Here is a 19,553-nt window from a genome sequence, read left to right as displayed (position 1 = left end):
GCGCATCTCACCCCGCATGGTTTCAAAATCATTTTTTTTCGGGTGCTTTTTAAAAATCAAATTTCTGTGCAATAAAATGGACAATTAGATATCTGTTATCGGTAGTCAGTCGCAGATATGCTGTTCTTCAGTATGCGCTGATGAAAACTGGCTGAAATGGTGGTTTTCATTGATAAAAATGGCATTTTCCTTAACGTGGGCGTCCTACCCCCAGTTCCCCTAGTTCGATTTACGTGTGTATCGATCCTTTCGGACGCGAGTTGGCGCCACATGTGGTGTCGCCAAAATTTCGTGAGAGTGAATCATATTGTTAATATAGTATATTTGATGTTACATTCAATAAATTTTACAGGAGACGCTTTTTTCAAAAATCTCAAAAATAAAATACAAATTTGTAATTTTCTGCAACTCAACTGTACCAACGAGTTATAACTGATGTGCCTAAGTGTAGTAATGAGAAATATGCGAAGTTTTTGACAAATTCCAAGTTTGGTGGAACAAAATGCACATGTACCACTACCAGTGGCGCAGCCAGAAAATTGGTCTGGGGGAAGTTTTCTGAACATTATTTTCTTCGAAAAAAAAAAATTTCTTCCAAAAATTTTGTCTCTGGGGGGGGGTTTGTACCCAAAACCACCCCCGTGGCTACGCCACTGACCACTACTAATGGGAGCAAAATGCAACAGAAACCGAAAATCGTTGCCAATGGTACATGTACATTTATAAAATTATTTTGAACAGCAATAAACAATCTTGAAATTCATAATTGGGTTAAAATCGGATGTGGAAACATCCATGATGTCAAATTTTTTTTTCTAATAAGCTGATTTTAGTGGGTAGAACTGTACATGTACCACTTTTCCTGGCAACGAAATTGCCATTGTGATATATACCAGTAATTAAAAAGTGCATAACTCCAGATTTAATTGTCAAAAACCACTTTTTCGTTATTCCCATACTAGATCTTTGCTAACAGAAGCCGTTGGTGTAAAAAAACAAAAAATCGACAAAAATGGTTTATGTACCACTTTCGCTGGCACCGGTTCAATTATACCCTAAATTTGCCTATTCTAGTTATTTTGGACATCCCCTGCATAAGAGATTAACTAAACATAGTTCTGATTGCAGTGCATTATTGAATGTCATTTCAACCGGCTCGGATTGATTGTCAATAATACGCTCAACCTTGATAAAGTATCCGAATATCTGCAGTCGATGAGTGAGGACGTTCGGAGCACGGTTATCGCAGCGTACAGAAAATGTGAAGCTAAAACGACTGGATCACAAGGCGTTTGCCATTCATATGCAGTGGATCTTGAAAGTTGCGCTCTGGACGAGATCTACCGACAATGCCCGGATGAGCTTTATAATCCGAGTATTAATAATTGGATGTCATTTTTTAAGAACTATCATTTAGATTTTATTGTTTTATTTTAGGTGAATTATGCGACAAGATAAGGGCAGGCGTCGAATTATGCTTAAGGTAAAATGAAAATATTGCCAACCAGGATGGTCCAACATAGAATAAAGTTTATTCCTCATTCACAGTTAGAGGTTTTTGTTTTATATAACTTAACTGAAAACAATTTGGCATGCACGTGAGTTTGTTACAACTTTGGTTTTGTGACGTATTACTTAACAATAGCTTGCATTGTGTTTTCAACATCAAATCACACTATAGCTCACAAATCGCCACACCAGCATGTAGCAGCAAAAATGTCAAAAAATGCAGTATCCAGTTTTCATTCAAAAGTTATAACGAGCTTTTCTTCTTAAAACTTGGAATTAGTTACAATTTGTTTAAATCGATTCAACAAGTCTTATATGCGGAATAAGCTTGTTCAAGGATATTATTTTATTATTGGTAGGTTCATTTATAAATATGAAAACATAAAGCAAAATGATGCTACCAAATTGAACTGGTAGCATCATTTTGCTTTATATTTTCATGGCCTTTTTGCCTTTAGCGTATACTAAGTATACGTAAAGGCTGTAGGATCATTCCAAAACCGAACTTTTGATAGAAGGCTCGGGGACCCATAGTGATATATACCAATCCACTCAGCTCGACGAATTGAGGTAAAGTCTGTGTGTGTGTGTGTGTTTTTTTTTCTTCCTAGGCAATGGAGGGGGAATCTGCTCAACAGACATCCTGGGTTGACCAGGAAGTGCGGGGTTAGGGATCACCGAGGGAGGCAGGACTACATCCCCGACCCGCTAAACCGTTTCCATTGCCGCCAAGCCCATAGTCCCTTCGGTACAACCAGAAAGTAATGCTTCAAAGGGGGGGCAGTGCACAACGCACCCTCGAGGTTAGCTGCGTGTCCTTGCAGCACCGAACATCGTAACTCGCTTTTTTAGAAGAACACCATGGTATCGTGCCAGCGCGTTGCCGGCTTTCCAGGTGGCCTTACCACGCCTTATGTCCTCGGAAGGTGCTTCCCTGCTTCCCTCTGCACGACTGGTATCAAGAATGATAATGCCGCGTGCACCCCAAATTGACCTTTCTGCGATAGGGCCTATTCGCCAGCACACAGAGGGACTTGCCGACGCGAGGCCTACGCCTGCCCCAGCCTTGACGAGGACCCCTTTCCGTCCTCGGGCTCGGAACCCGCCCGGTTGACCGACGCCGCGAAAGCGACGATACCATGTTGTTCTTCGCGCGGCCACTTGTTCGATAAAATGATCGAGTTCGACCACAGAGCATGACCACCGGTATGACCCATGAAGCCGACTCCGATCCCTTGGACTACCTCTCATTTGCGCCTGAACTAGCCATCCTTGAGTCCACGCGCCACCTTCTGTGTAGCTCCTAGACGATTTGGGCGATAGCCGATAAAACGGCGTTCCAGCCAACTTCATCTTTACACATCCTCCGAACTAGGTTGTCCGGGGTAGTGTCCAGACCACATGTGGCAAGCATGTGGTCACGCATTGCGCGAAAACGTGCGCACACGAACAACACGTGTTTCGCCGTTTCCTCTAAACCTGCGCACACCAAACACTCGGGCGAAGCCGAGCAAGCCAGCTGCGTTACCTGCACTTTGATTTTGCAGCACGCTTAAACGCCGGGCACATCGAACCCCCCATGGGGTTCTTGCTGTTCACAGCTTTGCTGGAACAAATCAAACAATTGGGAGGGTTCGTGCAGCATTGTGCCTTATGTCCCTCCAATCCGCAGCGTCGGCAGAGATTGCTTCTGTCAGGGCCTTTGCAGTCCCATTACTTGTGCCCCGGTTCCAGGCACTTGAAGCAAACTTCGGGTTGCTCGTATATGCCCACAGGGCATACCGACCATCCCACCTTGACGCTCCCTAACTTGACTACCTTGGAGGTGTTCGCTGCAGATAGCCGAACCAATGCTACCTGCGTCCCTGCCGGACCTTTCCGTAGCCGAACGGCTGCGGTGGGCGTCTCCACTTCACACTGTCGCCGCAGTGCCGTGACGAGCTCTTCGACTTCAGTGATCTCGTCCAGGTCTTTAACTCTTAGATTCACCTCCGTCGTGAGTGCCCTCACCTTGACCGTCTGGCCTAGGACCTCCTCCGCCAACTTCTTGTAGGCGGCGCCCTTTTGCGAGACGCCCCGCTTCAGCTCGAGTATCATCTCGCCCATCCGGGTACGTCTTATTCGACGTACGTCGGCGCCGAGTTCACCGAGCTTGACGTCACTCCTCATCGCTTGTAATGCTTCAAAGAGGGGCCAGTGCACAACGCACCCTCGAGGTTAGCTGCGTGTCCTTGCAGCACCGAACATCGTAACTCACTTTTTTAGAAAAACACCATGGTATCGTGCCAGCGCATTGCCAGCTTTGCAGGGCGCCGTGCCGGGCCCGAGTGCCTCGGACGGTGGGAGGGGTCGACTTCGCGCCTGCTTCCCTCTGCACGACTGGTATCAAGAATGACGATGCCGCGTGCACCCCAAATTGATCTTTCTGCGATAGGGCCTATTCGCCAGCACACAGAGGGACTTGCCGACGCGAGGCCTACGCACCATCGTGACTCGCTTTTTTAGAAGAACACCATGGTATCGTGCCAGCGCATTGCCGGCTTTCCAGATGGCCTTACCACGCCCTATGTCCTCGGAAGGTGGGAAGGGTCGACTTCGCACCTGTTTCCCTCTGCACGAATGGTATCAAGAATGATGATGCCGCGTGCACCCCAAATTGACCTTTCTGCGATAGGGCCTATTAGCCAGCACACAGAGGGACTTGCCGACGCGGTGCCTACGCCTGCCCCAGCCTTGACGAGGACCCCTTCCGTCCTCGGGCTCGGAACCCGCCCGGTTGACCAACGCCGCGAAAGCGACGATACCATGTTGTTCTTCGCGCGGCCACTTGTTCGATAAAAGGATCGAGTTCGACCACAGAGCATGACCACCGGTATGACCCATGAAGCCGACTCCGATCCCTTGGACCACCTCTTATTTGCGCCTAAACTAGCCATCCTTGAGTCCACGCGCCACGTGCCCCTGGAGCCGACGTTCTGATGTGGTCACGCATTGCGCGAAAACGTGAGCACACGAACAACACGTGTTCCGCCGTTTCCTCTAAACCTGCGCACACCAAACACTCGGGCGAGGCCGAGTGTCCGAACCGGTGTAGGTACTGTCTGAAGTAACCATGGCCTGTAAGGACCTGGGTCAGGTGGAAAGTGATTTCCCCATGGCGCCTTTTGACCCACGTACCTATCTCCGGTATCAACCTATGTGTCCATCTACCCTTAGTGGAACTGTCCCACGCACGCTGCCATTTGACCATTGAGGCCAACCTGACAGTCCTACGGATGCCTCTCGTGCCGTGCATTTCGAAGCACTGTATGTCTTCACCGATAACGATGTCAATAGGCATCATACCGGTGATGACGCAAAGTGCATCGTGCGACACGATACGGTACGCGCTCGCAACTCTTAGGTACATGAGCCTATACGTATTTTCTAACTTCGTTCTGTAGCAGTTAATGCGCAGGACCGTGCCCCAAGCTGGCCCCCCATACCTCAGTATGGACAGAGCAACGCTAGCCAGAAGCTTGCACTTGCTGGCATAAACCGCAGAGCTATTGGACATCATCCGGGACAATGCCACTATAGCTGTGGAGGCACGCTTGCAGGCGTAACCCTAGCAACTCACATGTATCACATAGGTTACTGCAACTCATATGTGACCAGATTTGGTCACAATAATGTTGCTGCAACTATCTTTGTCTAACTTGTGTTGCTCGGGAATTGACGTGGCTACCAAAGGTGAGCTTATCGTCGATCATTACCCCCAAGAGTTTGATGGAGTGTTCAGAGGTGCCGTGCAGTTGCCTGCTCTTATCACCGCTTGTTGCTCCGACTTTCGGTTGTTAACAACAACCACCTCAGTCTTGTGGTGAGCCAGTTCTAACTTCCTGCAACTCATCCACTCCTTCACAATTGCGATCGAGTGGGCTGCAGTCAACTCCACCTCTTCGATCGATTCGCCGTAGACCTCCAGCGTAATATCGTCAGCGAAGCCGACGATTACCACGCCCACCGGGAACTTCAACCTCAAGACACCGTCGTACATGATGTTCCATAACACCGGACCCAGTATGGAACCTTGCGGAACCCCTGAGGTTATGTCAACGCACTTCCGACCCGCCTCCGTGTCCTTTACCAGTACTCGATTCTGGAAGAAGCTTCCGAGAATCTTGTACAGGTACTCGGGAATTCCAAGACGCAGGAGCGCATCTGCAATAGCTGCCCAACTGGCACTATTGAAACCATTCCTCACGTCGAGAGTCACTACTGCACAATAGCGAACTCCCACCCTCTTACGCTGGATAGCGTAACGCGGATTTAATAACCGACAAGATAGCGTCTACGGTCGACTTACCCTTTCGGAAGCCAAACTGGTTACTCGATAGACCGTCCGCACCCTCCGTGCGTATCAACAACCTGTTGAGGATGATCTTCTCGAGCACCTTCCCCGCCGTATCAAGCAGACATATTGGTCTATATGCCGATGGATCGCCCGGTGGTTTTCCCGCCTTTGGCAATAGGACCAAGCTCTGCCTTTTCCATGCTTCAGGGAAGACTCCCTCGTCCAGGCATCTCTGCATGACAGATCTGAACATCTAGGGAGCCTCAGCAATGGCCGCTTTGATGGCCAGGTTCGGAATACCATCCGGTCCTGGCGCCTTACCTACACTAAGGGACTGTGCAATCCCCGCAAGTTCCGCCACAGTTACTCTTCCCTCGTCGGCCACCCTGGCCTCTGGCAGCTCCTCAAAGGCCAGGGACTTGGGTCGTGACGTGGGAAGAGCCCCTCGATGATCCTCTGCAGCATCTCTGGAGACCGCTCTGTAGGGGCCATCGCCCCATGTGTCTTGGCCATTACGACCCTATCGCAATTGCTTGAGTCCACCAGTAAGCCGGTGGCCTCCCATTCCTAGGGTGGACTTTCCTAGGCATGGTGGCATCGCATGCACGCGAGAGTACTGTTACCAGCTGCTCGCCGCTCAGACCGAGAGTATTGTGCTCGCGGCGGAGCGCTTCCTTAAACACCTCGTCGTCGAAGTATGATGTCTTCCACATACGAGGGCTAGGCCTCGCCCCTTCTTCCGTCCGCTGAATGCTGGTCGTATAGTCGATACTGTAGCGAACCGCCAGGTGGTCGCTGTGAGTGGACATTAGCCAAGTCCACATCCAACATGGCCAGTGATTCCAGCAGGATCTGCCCCCGTTGATTCGTGGATCGGCTTCCCCATTCCACGGCCCAAGCGTTGGAGTCCCTCGCTATCACCACCGGCCTACGCCCCATCAAGTTAGCCGTCAAACAATCTAGCATTCTACCGAACTGCTCGATCGACCATCGAGGAGGCGCATAGCAGCTGCAGAAGAAGACCCCTTTGATTTTGGCAATGACGAAGCCCTCGTGTGTCGAAGACACCAACTCTTGGACTGGGTATTTCCCCGTTGTCCATATCGCCGCAATTTTAGACCCATCGGTGACCCAATTACCGTTCCTGGCGGGTACCCGGTAAGGATCCGCTATGATGGCGATATCCGTCCCCCATTCAGCAACTGTCTGACACAGCAGTTGCTGGGCTACATCACAGTGGATCAGGTTTAGCTGCGTTACCTGCACTGTGATTTTGCAGCACGCTTAAACTCCGGGCACTTCGAACCCCCCATGGGGTGCTTGCTGTTCGCAGCTTTGCTGGAACAGATCAATCAGTTGGGAGGGTTCGTGCAGCATTGTGCCTTATGTCCCTCCAATCCGCCGCGTCGACAGAGCTGGCTTCTGTCAGGGCCTTTGCAGTCCCATTGCTTGTACCCCGGTTCCAGGCACTTGAAGCAAACTTCGGGTTGCTCATATATGCCCACAGGGCATACCGACTTCCCCACCTTGACGCTCCCTAACTTGACTACCTTGGAGGCGTCCGCTGCAGATAGCCGAACCAATGCTATCTTCGTCCCTGCCGGACCTTTCCGTAGCCGAACGGCTGCGGTTGACGCCTCCGTGAGTGCCGTGAGTGCCCTCACCTTGACCGTCTCACCTAGGACTTCCTCCGCCAACTTCTTGTAGGCGGCGCCCTTTTGTGAGACGCCCCGCTTTAGCTCGAGGATCATCTCGCCCATCCGGGTACGTCTTATTGGACGCCGACGTACGCCGAGTTCACCGAGCTTGACGCCACTCCTCATCGCCTTCAAGACGTCCGAGTACTTAGCCTCGTCCAATTTGATGACTAGGACATCGCCCCTGGAGCGATTGGCGCCTACCCTAGAATTCTTGCTACCCTCATTCGCCTGGGCCTTCTTTTCGGCTCTTGACGTCTTCGGTTTCCTCTTGTTCTTGACCAGGGTCCAGGAGGCGTCATCCCCCTCTATTTCCCTGGTCTGGGGCGGCTGAGAGCTCTCAGCCTGCCGTAACCCCTTACCACCGTCTTTTCTGGGTAGACGGACCTTTCCAAATCCTTCCTCCTTCGGTTTGGGAGGTACCTGGCCGGGGTTCAGCTTCCCAGCCCCACTACCCTTGTTCGGGGTAGTAACCCTTCGCGTTTTGGAGCGGCCCCCAGGGAGCTCATCCCCTGGAGACTGTCTCCCCCGTTTTTGTGTCCGCTCCGTTGGAGCAGTCACCCCCGACGTACCCGCGAATACTTGAGCCTCAGTCTGGGTAGACTTTGGCACCATCGTCTTCGCTGGCACGGCCTCGGTCGATTCGACCTTGCCCAAATCCGCGAATTCTTGGGCCTCAGTCTGGGTAGACCTCGACTCCACAGATTTCACAGGTTCGCACTTGGCCGTCCCGACCGCCGTTTCCAGCTTGGCGTGCAACATCGACTTTCGAAGTTTCAGCAAGCTCCTCTTGAGGTCCTTGCTGACATTATGCTTTAATGACGCAAAGTCGATGATGGCGTCCAGCTGTTCCGTCGCCACCTCGAAGGCCGAAAGCCCATCGTGTTTGCGGTTCATCGCTTTCACAAGCCATGGGCCGTCTATAACCTCTACCGCCGGAGCCTGGGAGATGGTTAAGTGACCCACGCTGGCGCTGCGCACTGAGCTACCGACTATTGCCTCTGGCCTTCTAGGCGGAGACCTGAACAACCCACCTCTTGTGAAGGGGTTGTGGCCTACACTACTACCACTAATTGAAGAATTGACTTGGTTTTCCATTTTGGTCCCACGAGTTGCTCGTTGGGGGGTGCCCAGGTACCCCACAGGCTCCGTTAAAGGCCTAGCTTATTATTTCACCCCCCTGGCCATGCATCCTCTCGGCACGGGTTGCTTGACGCCTTGGGATTAGGGGTTAGGGACGATGGTCCCGTTGGTCGCACCCACTCACTCTAGCTGATGTCAGAAGGACAACAGTGTCCAGGCTGCACTACCAGCTAAGTACGCAACCATTAGCTGGCGGTCAATTGTCATTGGAAGACCCGTGGAAGTGTGAGATTGGAACTTGTGAGGACCAGAGCTGTGTAGGTCGCTTCTTCCCAGATGTCAACTCACCATTTCGCAGCCCTGTGTGTGTGTGTGTGCGTTTTTTTTTTTTTTTTTTTTACAAGGGTTGAAGGCCATCAAAAATCTGCGTGACAGACACCTCGAGCATCCACACTATGCTCGAAGGCGACCAGGGATCCGACCTGCTAAAAATGTGCCTCCCGGATAAACCGGGTCCCTTATCCTCCTTGCCTCGATCCCCCCGGGACCACTGGATGCTGCGACTACTTCGGGGGGGTTCTGTGCACTTCTTCTAAAATTCCGGCCCCTAGCTTAGGCTAGTTCGCCGACTGGTTTGCTGAGATCCACTGTTACGTTGTCTCGATCCCTCGGCGGTCGTGCCATAAACTTCCTCACTCGAATCCTCCTGACTTCCCCCAGCGTCGAGGGTGGTCCACCAGTTCCGGTGAAGGAAACTTCCGCACTGATGGTGCCCCGACTACCGGCGGCTATCGCAGGGGACGCTTTCGCGCATTGCGCCGTCTTCGTCTTCGGGTTGCAGAGGTGGTCCGACAGTTCCGGTGGTGGATAACGTCCGCACTGGCGGTGCCCTACATACCCGAAGCACTTCCTTCTTCTTTCTTCAGCAGGTTGGCAATTCGAGTGCCGAGGTCGGTCCAACGATTCCGGTTGGCAGAAGACTTCCGGTTCACTGGCGCCCCGACGACCCGAGACCAAACACTGCTCACTGTGCTGGATTTTGCTCCAAACCGACGCTTACTTGCTGGTCCCTTCTCCATCGACGCTGCAGCTCCGACATTATTTGCGTCACGACTCTGCTTACTGCATTCCACGTACCTTCATCGCGACACATTCGCTCTGCGATGTTGTCCGCCCTTATGGCAGGCATTCTACTACGTGCCTCCGCAAATCTCGGGCAGTCGAATACCACGTGTTCTGGAGTCTCCTCTACGTTGATACACGCCGAGCAGAATGTCGATGACGCATGGTCACACCGGTACAAATATTGGCGGAAACAACCGTGTCCGGACAGGAACTGTGTAATGTTAAAGTTCACCTCACAATGCTCACACATTGAGGATGAGCCGATGGATCCACCTTCCATTATCCGCATTGTCCCACTCCTGCTGTCACTTCACCATAGAGTCCAGTCTCACCGCCTTCCTCACATTTCTAGTATCCCTCCGTTGGTAGCACTCGATATCCTCTGCTAGGGTTATGCAGATTGGAAATATCGCTGCGATAACGCAAACTGCCTCTGACGAAATAGTACGGTACGCACTCGCGACTCGAATGGCCATTAGACGAAACACGCTATTCAGCTTCCTCCGGTTACGTTTCGTCTTGAGCGCAGCTCCCCAGGCTGGAACTCCGTACCTTAGTATCGAGGATGATACTGACGCAAGAAGACGCCTACTGCTGCCTTTCGGACCGCCGACGTTCGGCATGAACCTTGCTAACGCACTGATCATTTGAGCCGCCTTTTCACAGGAATAGTCCACGTGGGTGTTGAAGCTCAACCGGTCATCAATCATCACACCTAGATGTCTCAGAGTCCGCACCGACGGGATGTCGTGCCCTCCGATGGTAATCTGCATCCGCTGGATTACTTTGCAGTTGCTGACCAGCATCACTTCCGTTTTGTGATGAGCCAGCTGCAGCTTGACTCCATTCATCCTGGTTTCTACTGCGTCGGTCGCTTCCGCCACCAGCATTTCCACCTCCTCCAGTGACTCACCGGTTATCGTTAGGACGACATCATCCGCGAATCCGTAAATCTTTACACCTTTGGGCAACTTCAGCATCAGCACCCCGTTGTACATCACATTCCATAACGTCGGGCCTAGTATGGACCCTTGTGGAACGCCTGCCGTAACCCTGATCGACTTCTGCCCGGAGTTCGTGTCGTAAACCAGAATCCGGTTCAGGAAGTAGCTCCTAAGGATCTTACACAGGAAGTCGGGGATTCGCATTCCATGCAGCGCTGCGGCGATGGCCTCCCAGCTGGCACTATTAAACGCGTTTTTGACGTCAATCGTCACTACCGCGCAGAACCGATTGCCGCTCCTCTTCTTCTTGGATGCCCTCTCTGCATCTTCAATGACTGACCTGATTGCATCCACAGTCGATCTGCCCTTGAGGAATTCGAACTGTTTTTCCGATAAGCCAGTCCCACCCTCCGTGAACTGTGTAAGCCTATTAAAGATAACCCTTTCCAGAAGCTTCCCCAGTGTATCCAGCAGACATATGGGCCTATACGATGCTGGATTCCCCGGCGGTTTTCCTGGTTTCGGCAGCAGCACCAGTTTCTGGATCTTCCACGTGTCCGGAAAATAACCGTCTACTAAACACTTCTGCAGCACCATCCTGAACAGATCCGGGAACGCCAAAATCGCGGATTTTAGAGCCACATTTGGAATTCCATCCGGACCCGGAGCTTTTTTCAACTTCAAACCTTTCGCCACTGATGATAGCTCATCATTGGAGACTTGCATACATACAGCGGTTACTTGGTCTTCATCTTCGTACGGCGTACGAGGCCACGTCGTAGAACCATGCTGCGGGCAAAAGGCCGTCCGTGATGATCTTCAGCTTCTCCGGACACGTTTCGGCTGGCGTCGCTGGACCCCTGATCTTCTTTGTTACGACTCGATAAGCGTCACCCGAAGGATCAGCGTCAGCTTCCCTTGAACTCCTTGAAGCAGTTAGACTTGCTGATTTGGATCGCCCGTTTGAAAACCGCTCTAGCTTCACGGTCCTCTCTGACCATTTCAGACCTTCCACTCTGAAGGTGTCTCCTGGCTCTGGGACAAACAGCGCGAAGGTTGGCAAGATTTTCGTTCCACCAGTAACTTGGCCGCCGGCTGTTCGTTGGCTCTAATTTCCTCGGCATCGTCGCATCGCAAGCCCTCGCTAGCGTTTCCGTCAGCTGGTCTGCGTCGTTTGTAGCGTCGCTGTCCACTCGGAGTGCTTCGATAAAAAGATCCTTATCGAAGTCCTTCGTCTTCCATCTTCGCCAACTAGACCTTATCTCCCGTCGTACCATCGGCGTTCGCGTTCCAACACTATATCGGATCGCCTGGTGATCGCTATGGGTATATTCTTCACAAACTCTCCAGTTCATGTTCCTCGCCATCGACGGACTGCAGAACGTGACATCGATGATGGACTCCCTGCCATCTCTGCGGAATGTACTAACGGTACCTTCGTTGCACAATCTTACTTCCAGCTTAGCCAGCGCCTCCAGCAAACTGTAACCTCTGGCGTTAGTCAGTCTGCTTCCCCAATTCACTGCCCAAGCATTGAAATCGCCTCCGATGATCACTGGTTTTCGGCCGATCAGCTTCTCCGTGAGTGAGTCCAGCATCCGATTATACTGCTCCAAAGTCCACCTTGGGGGTGCGTAACAGCTACACACAAAGATCCCGTTAATTTTGGCGATTACGAAACCCTCGCTTGAGCTGTCTACCACCTCTTGGATAGGAAATCTGCCCATCACTTGGATAGCCGCAATCCCCGTAGCATCCGCCACCCAGTTGCCGTTGTCAGAAGGAATCCGGTACGGCTCAGCAATAATTGCCACGTCGCACATTGCTTCTGTTGTCGACTGCCACAACACCTGCTGTGCGGTGTCGCAATGGTTGAGATTCAACTGGATGATCTCCATTAATCTCGGCCCGCCATCGCCTTCTTGTAGGCAGGGCATTGGAAGCCACCCGTCATGTGGTCGTTTCCATCCTCCGGTTTGCAGAGTAGGCATCTTGGTTGCTTCGTGCAGTCCCTAGCAACGTGTCCTTCTCCACCACATTTCCTACAAAGACCGGATCTGTCTGGGCCACTGCAGTTTCGCGCCTGGTGTCCAAATGCCATACATTTGAAGCATCGCTCCATCTGTTTGGTGATTCTAGGGGTGAGTCTCAACGGACACATAGACCATCCGACCTTCACCTTGGCCACCTCCACCATTTTGTTGGTGGCATCTACCGGTAGTCGTATCGCTGCTATTTGTGTACCACCGTACGCTTTCCTCAGCCGAATGGTCATCTGAACTTCACCCAACATGCATTGTGAGGTCAGTGCATCCCTCAGTTCGTCTACCGTAGTGATGTCGCCCAGGTCTCTCCACTCGACCACTGCCCCCTGCGTTTAAGCTCTTACGTTTCCTTCTCTACCCAAGGAATCAGCAATGAGCTCCCGGAAGGCCGAGCTCCTGATTGTGGGATCCTTCTTCAGCTCGAACAGTAAGTTTCCCTTCTGAGTACGCCTAGTCCTCACCACTTTTCACCCAAGTCTTTGAGCACCGGGTCTTCTCTCACCTTCCGTAATATCGCTGCGTATGTCGTCTTGTCGCTCACTTCGACTATCAAGGCGTCCCCCTTGACCCGCTCACGAGAAGAGCGATGTTTTTCTTTCTTCTTCTGCTCCTTCTTCTTTTCCACGTACTCCTTCTGCTTCTTTCTCTTCTCCCGCTGACTTTCCACGGTTTGCCAATCACCGTTCTTGACGCCTTCCTTCAGTACGCTAGCACAATCTTGCACGTTCCGCTGCTTCTTCGGGATTTCCTGCTCTCCTGGAGAGTCCCTGCTTCGCTTCTCCGTGCGAGTATTTCGGGAGCTCATTGGTGTTTGCAGTGCCTCGACCTCCGCTGCATCTTTCAGTGCTTTTTCAGCTACTTCCGCTCTTCTTTTGAGCGCGTTCTGTTCGTGCTCAGCAGATTTAACGGCGGACTTGATGCTCGTCACTAGAAGCTTGATCTTCGTGTGAACATTGTGCTTGTCCTTCACGAAGTCATAGAGCTCGTTGACTCGCTTCCGCACCTCCATCAGGTTGGACCTCCCAAATTGTAGATCCTCCTGAATAGCACTACTTTCCGATTTTGGGGTGGACACCCTATTCCCGGATCCTAGCTCCTGTTGGCCTGCCTGGTTCTCAGCAGCCTTGGCCATACTGCTGGTACTTGCTACTGCTGCCTGCGCCATCACTGGAGATCGCTGCAGCCTCCCACTCTTTGCGAAAGCTTATTCGCACCGCCTGCTCCTTCGTTGATTGTAGAATTTTCCATGTTAAAGGGTCCCCCTCCGGGCCGTTATCTCTATCTATTGTAGATAGTCGCCTCTTGTGATCCCATGGGTGCCTTTTGTAAACAGTGAGGTCCATGCAAGGGTTGACTCCGGTGCCTTATAACACCGTGTTCAGAGCCGGATCGGCGTAAATCAGGAATGGTGCATCTGAACCTACTACCCACCGGTATAGGTGACAAGTGTTCGGCGTTACCGGAGGCCTGCCAGGTTGTTTACCGGGACGGAGGCAGACGAACCATTAGCCTGCTTGCCATTTCAAAAAGATGTCACTCTTTTTTACTCAGGAAACAGAATAGCTCGACTGTCAGCCCATATACGCCTAATTCTATCCAAAAATCGAGAATCGTCCAATGTCGTTTGCCGTGACCAGTATATCATAATCAGGATCTGACTGGCATGAATCCTGATGTGCCGGTTGGCACACCTGTTGGGCGCACGGTCGCTGTGATAGGGCCTGCTTGCAAACACATGCAGCTTTTTATACAGGTTCAACAGAGCCCACTGTCAACCCCCACCACATCCTAGACAGGCACCCTAACTCGCAGTGGTCATGGGGAGGGGTCGTCAAGCCCTTGGACAAAGTCCCTGCTGCCCCCATGTATGTGTGTGTGTATTTTTTTTTCTTCCTAAACAATGGAGGGGGAATCTGCTTAACAGACATCCTGGGTTGACCAGGAAGTGCGGGGTTAGGGATCCCCGAGGGAGGCAGGACTACATCCCCGACCCCCCAAACCGTTTCCATTGCCGCCAAGCCCATAGTCCCTTCGGTACAACCAGAAAGTAATGCTTCAAAGGGGGCGGTGCACAACGCACCCTCGAGGTTAGCTGCGTGTTCTTGCAGCACCGAACATCATGGCTCGCTTTTTTAGAAGAACACCATGGTATCGTGCCAGCGCATTGCCGGCTTTCCAGGTGGCCTTACCACGCCCTATGTCCTCGGAAGGTGGGCAGGGTTGACTTCGCGCCTGCTTCCCTCTGCACGACTGGTATCAAGAATGATGATGCCGCGTGCACCCCAAATTGACCTTTCTGCGATAGGGCCTATTCGCCAGCACACAGAGGGACTTGCCGACGCGAGGCCTACGCCTGCCCCAGCCTTGACGAGGACCCCTTTCCGTCCTCGGGCTCGGAACCCGCCCGGTTGACCGACGCCGCGAAAGCGACGATACCATGTTGTTCTTCGCGCGGCCACTTGTTCGATAAAAGGATCGAGTTCGACCACAAAGCATGACCACCGGTATGACCAATGAAGCCGACTCCGATCCCTTGAACCACCTCTTATTTGCGCCTGAACTAGCCATCCTTGAGTCCACGCGCCACCTTCTGTGTAGCTCCGAGACGATTTGGGCGATAGCCGATAAAACGGCGTTCCAGCCAACTTCGTCTTTACACATCCTCCGAACTAGGTCGTCCGGGGTAGTGTCCAGACCACATGTGGCAAGCATGTGGTCACGCATTGCGCGAAAACGTGAGCACACGAACAACACGTGTTCCGCCGTTTCCTCTAAACCTGCGCACACCAAACACTCGGGCGAAGCCGAGCAAGCCAGCTGCTTTACCTGCACTTTGATTTTGCAGCATGCTTAAACGCCGGGCACATCGAACCCCCCATGGGGTGCTTGCTGTTCACAGCTTTGCTGGAACAAATCAAACAATTGGGAGGGTTCGTGCAGCATTGTGCCTTATGTCCCTCCAATCCGCAGCGTCGGCAGAGATTGCTTCTGTTAGGGCATTTGCAGTCCCATTGCTTGTGCCCCGGTTCCAGGCACTTGAAGCAAACTTCGGGTTGCTCGTATATGCGCACAGGGCATACCGACCATCCCACCTTGACGCTCCCTAACTTGACTACCTTGGAGGCGTCCGCTGCAGATAGCCGAACCAATGCTACCTGCGTCCCTGCCGGACCTTTCCGTAGCCGAACGGCTGCGGTGGGCGTCTTCACTTCACACTGTCGCCGCAGTGCCGTGACGAGCTCTTCGACTTCAGTGATCTCGTCCAGGTCTTTAACCCTTAGATTCACCTCCGTCGTGAGTGCCCTCACCTTGACCGTCTCGCCTAGGACCTCCTCCGCCAACTTCTTGTAGGCGGCGCCCTTTTGCGAGACGCCCCGCTTCAGCTCGAGTATCATCTCGCCCATCCGGGTACGTCTTATTCGACGTACGTCAGCGCCGAGTTCACCGAGCTTGACGTCACTCCTCATCGCCTTCAAAACATCCGAGTACTTAGCCTCGTCCGCCGTGATGACTAGGGCATCGCCCCTGGAGCGATTGGCGCCTACCCTAGACTTCTTGCTACCCTCATTCGCCTGGGCCTTCTTTTCGGCCCTTGACGTCTTCGGTTTCCTCTTGTTCTTGACCAGGGTCCAGGAGGCGTCATTCCCTCTATTTCCCTGGTCTGGTGCGGCTGAGAACTTCAGCCTGCCGTAACCCTTACCACCGTCTTGCCTGAGTGGACGGACCTTTCCAGGTCCTTCCTCCCCCAGTTTTGGAGGTACCTGACCGGGGTTCAGCTTCCCCAGCCCCACTACCCTTGTTCGGGGTAGTAACCCTCCGCGTTTTGGGGCGGCCCCCAGGGAGCTCATCCCCTGGAGACTGTCTCCCCCGTTTTTGTGTCTGCTCCGTTTTTGTGTCTGCTCCGTTGTGTGTGTGTGTGTGTGTGTGTGTGTGTGTGTGTGTGTGTGTGTGTGTGTGTGTGTGTGTGTGTGTGTGTGTGTGTGTGTGTGTGTGTGTGTGTGTGTGTGTGTGTGTGTGTGTGTGTGTGTGTGTGTGTGTGTGTGTGTGTGTGTGTGTGTGTGTGTGTGTGTGTGTGTGTGTGTGTGTGTGTGTGTGTGTGTGTGTGTGTGTGTGTGTGTGTGTGCAAAAAAATGTGAGACACACTGTTTTGCGCTTAGCCTTATCCGATTTGCTTTCAAAATCGAAATCGAATTTTTTTTTTCAAAAGCTTTCAAAAACGCGACTAAATGTGAATTCATGGAAATAACTGAATCTATCTCCCTATGGGGCCCCACACACGCTCCGACGTGTTGTACAACTTGGAGACAAGTCGGACCGTCTGTGGGCAAGTTGTACGACTGTTTCACAGTACAACTTGCCCACAGACGGTCCGACTTTACCCCGACCGAACCAAATTTCCTAGGGGTGGAGTCAAAGTTGTACAACATGTCGGAACGTGTGTACCCTAGCAGCACAATTCACGTTGATTTGGTTGAAATAACTCATATCTGATCAATTTCAGTCGTATATGAGTATAATATACTGATTTACAACATGTGTGTTGCTCGGGTGGGGCCCCTAAGGGAATTTCGACCTCTCTTATATGCTTTTCTTGTTACACGGACAGAAAACTGTTTAGGTCCATTGAATTAAAAAAAAGGATTGTTGTTTTTAAGTGTTAACATTCATTTGAAAATACGACAACAATCATTGTTTTTACAAGATTTAGTAACATAATAACAATAACGAACACGGAAGTTTTGAAATTCCCATTTGAAAACATCCTGAGAAAGATATTTATGGATTTTTAACATGGTTTCTTTGATATGAAATTGTATAGGGGAACGGTTCGACACTTCATCTCATAGCTCCCATTTTCGTCCCATCAAAAACAAAGCAATGAAAAGGAATCTGATTTGTTTCTTATTTTTGTGATATTTTTAGCAGTGAGCCGCATGTTAGCAAAAAGACGCGACGAGATTGATGCTGCATTTCTTTGTTTTGCGATGAGATGAGTATGTAAAATGTAAAACGGAGATGTAAAACGGAACAGTTCCCCTATATTACAAGGCAAGTGAATCAACGCCTTATTTCAGGCCAATTCTTCCGGCCGCTATACACGAGCAGTGCTTTTAAGTTACTTTTCGATTTTCAAAAGAGTTCAAGATATAAAAAATAGTTTTTTTTTTGGGAAAGTTAATTTCAAATCAGTCAAAAATAGCTCAGATGAAGTTTTTGACGGGAAACGTTTTTTAGGCACGTATCCTTTATCGATTTGTTCGCAATAAGTTACATTCGACACTCTTTATTGAACGTATACTTTCATTTTATTTTCCAATATGGACATGGGCACCATGAAGCTTACCTTTAAAGAATTGCAATGAATTTACAAAGACTGCGATACAGAATTATTGAAAATCCGCATTGTATCCACAGTCCAATCAATTACAAGACTCGTTAGTTGGATAAAACATAACATGATAAATATATTTGTTTCGCAAAAAATTAGGTATTCTGAAATGTTCAACTTGGTTTTAGTGTTGATTGTAAACAGTCGTAGGATGTCATAATTTGTAAAAAAAAAAAACAGTTTTCTAGTGATATTTGCCATATATCAAGGTACGTTTTGCGCATTTTTATCAATGCAGTAAAAACCTGTTTTAATCTATTTATTGCTTTTACTATTTCAGAAAACCGAAGATCTGAAAAAGCTATTCAGTAGTGGGAGAATAAATGTACTGGATGATGAAAACATACAAGTTTTGTTCAATGCGTGCCAAAAAGGAAAGGGAAATGTCTACAGAATAAATAAAATGAATAACTTGTATCATATTTCATATTGCAAAATAAAATTCTATTTCAGCCCGAAAATGTTGGTTCAACCCTTAACCCCATGGCACTGAGGAGGAAGTTAAAAGTTAACATGTGAAAAAATATTGTAAAAATTTTAGAAACAAGAAATTATAAAAATAAATATAACCATTTTTGTGGAAAATATATATCTTTGAATATAATTGTTTATATCTATTCAATTGAAACAAAAAGAAAAACCATTTGATTTAAAGAATGATGACATTTAAATCAAACATTGATCTCTTGTTGAATCAACAATACTTGTTTTATTGAATAAAGCTTTAAAAAAAGTTCATTAAATTTCAAGCTTACCAAGCTCTTTTGAAAACAACAAGACTGGATTGTTGAAACAACAATAATTCTTATTACCGCCAAAACAATGCGAGATTCTTGTTGAATTTATGTTAAATATTATTGTTTTTAAAATAGTTTTTTCTGCGTGTACTCTTATGTGTTTTCTTGTTTTATACTACACGAGAAAGGCATCATCACCGCTAGGTGGATTATTCCGGTTTTTTTTTTAAATATGTCTCTTCTCTAGATTTCATATTATTTACACTTGCCAAATATTTGCCAATTCCGTTGTCAGGATTGAGGCAGATGCGGCATTTCAAATGACAATGTACCGTCGTTCGTGATGACATTGGGCTTAGGGGGTAAGATTGGTCCAAAAACGGACACTATTAATCCTCTACTGCCCAAGACCGCCCTTAGCCGGGGTACTTTAATTATTTTTTTTTGTAATTTTTAGAATAGATTCAAGAATTTTTAAGAATAGATTCAAAAAATTATTACATTGGATGAAAGACAAAACTCTAAAACATGTGAGATTCATGAAATCGAATTAATAAATTTTATTGATCAAAACGTGTTTATGTCGATTTTAGAAAGCAAAATAGTGATGTTTCCGCGATCGTATGCAGCCTACATGAAGATCGAAGTTGTGTTACACTGTTTAGGTCATAGCTGTGGTAATCAAACT

General features: G+C 49.8%; 1 long non-coding RNA gene across 1 annotated transcript; it reads left to right on the top strand.

Moving 5' to 3' along the window:
* Positions 1-1,151: 1,151 nt before the first annotated feature.
* On the top strand, positions 1,152-18,451 carry LOC134203238 (uncharacterized). The gene is made up of 3 exons (XR_009977541.1): positions 1,152-1,375; positions 1,438-1,483; positions 18,409-18,451. It is a non-coding gene; the product is annotated as an uncharacterized LOC134203238 (long non-coding RNA).
* Positions 18,452-19,553: the final 1,102 nt, after the last annotated feature.

The sequence above is a fragment of the Armigeres subalbatus genome, unplaced genomic scaffold, assembly GCF_024139115.2.
Source record: "Armigeres subalbatus isolate Guangzhou_Male unplaced genomic scaffold, GZ_Asu_2 Contig1711, whole genome shotgun sequence".
Classification (NCBI taxonomy): Eukaryota; Metazoa; Arthropoda; class Insecta; order Diptera; family Culicidae; genus Armigeres; species Armigeres subalbatus.
This window is presented reverse-complemented; position numbering and strand designations above follow the sequence as displayed.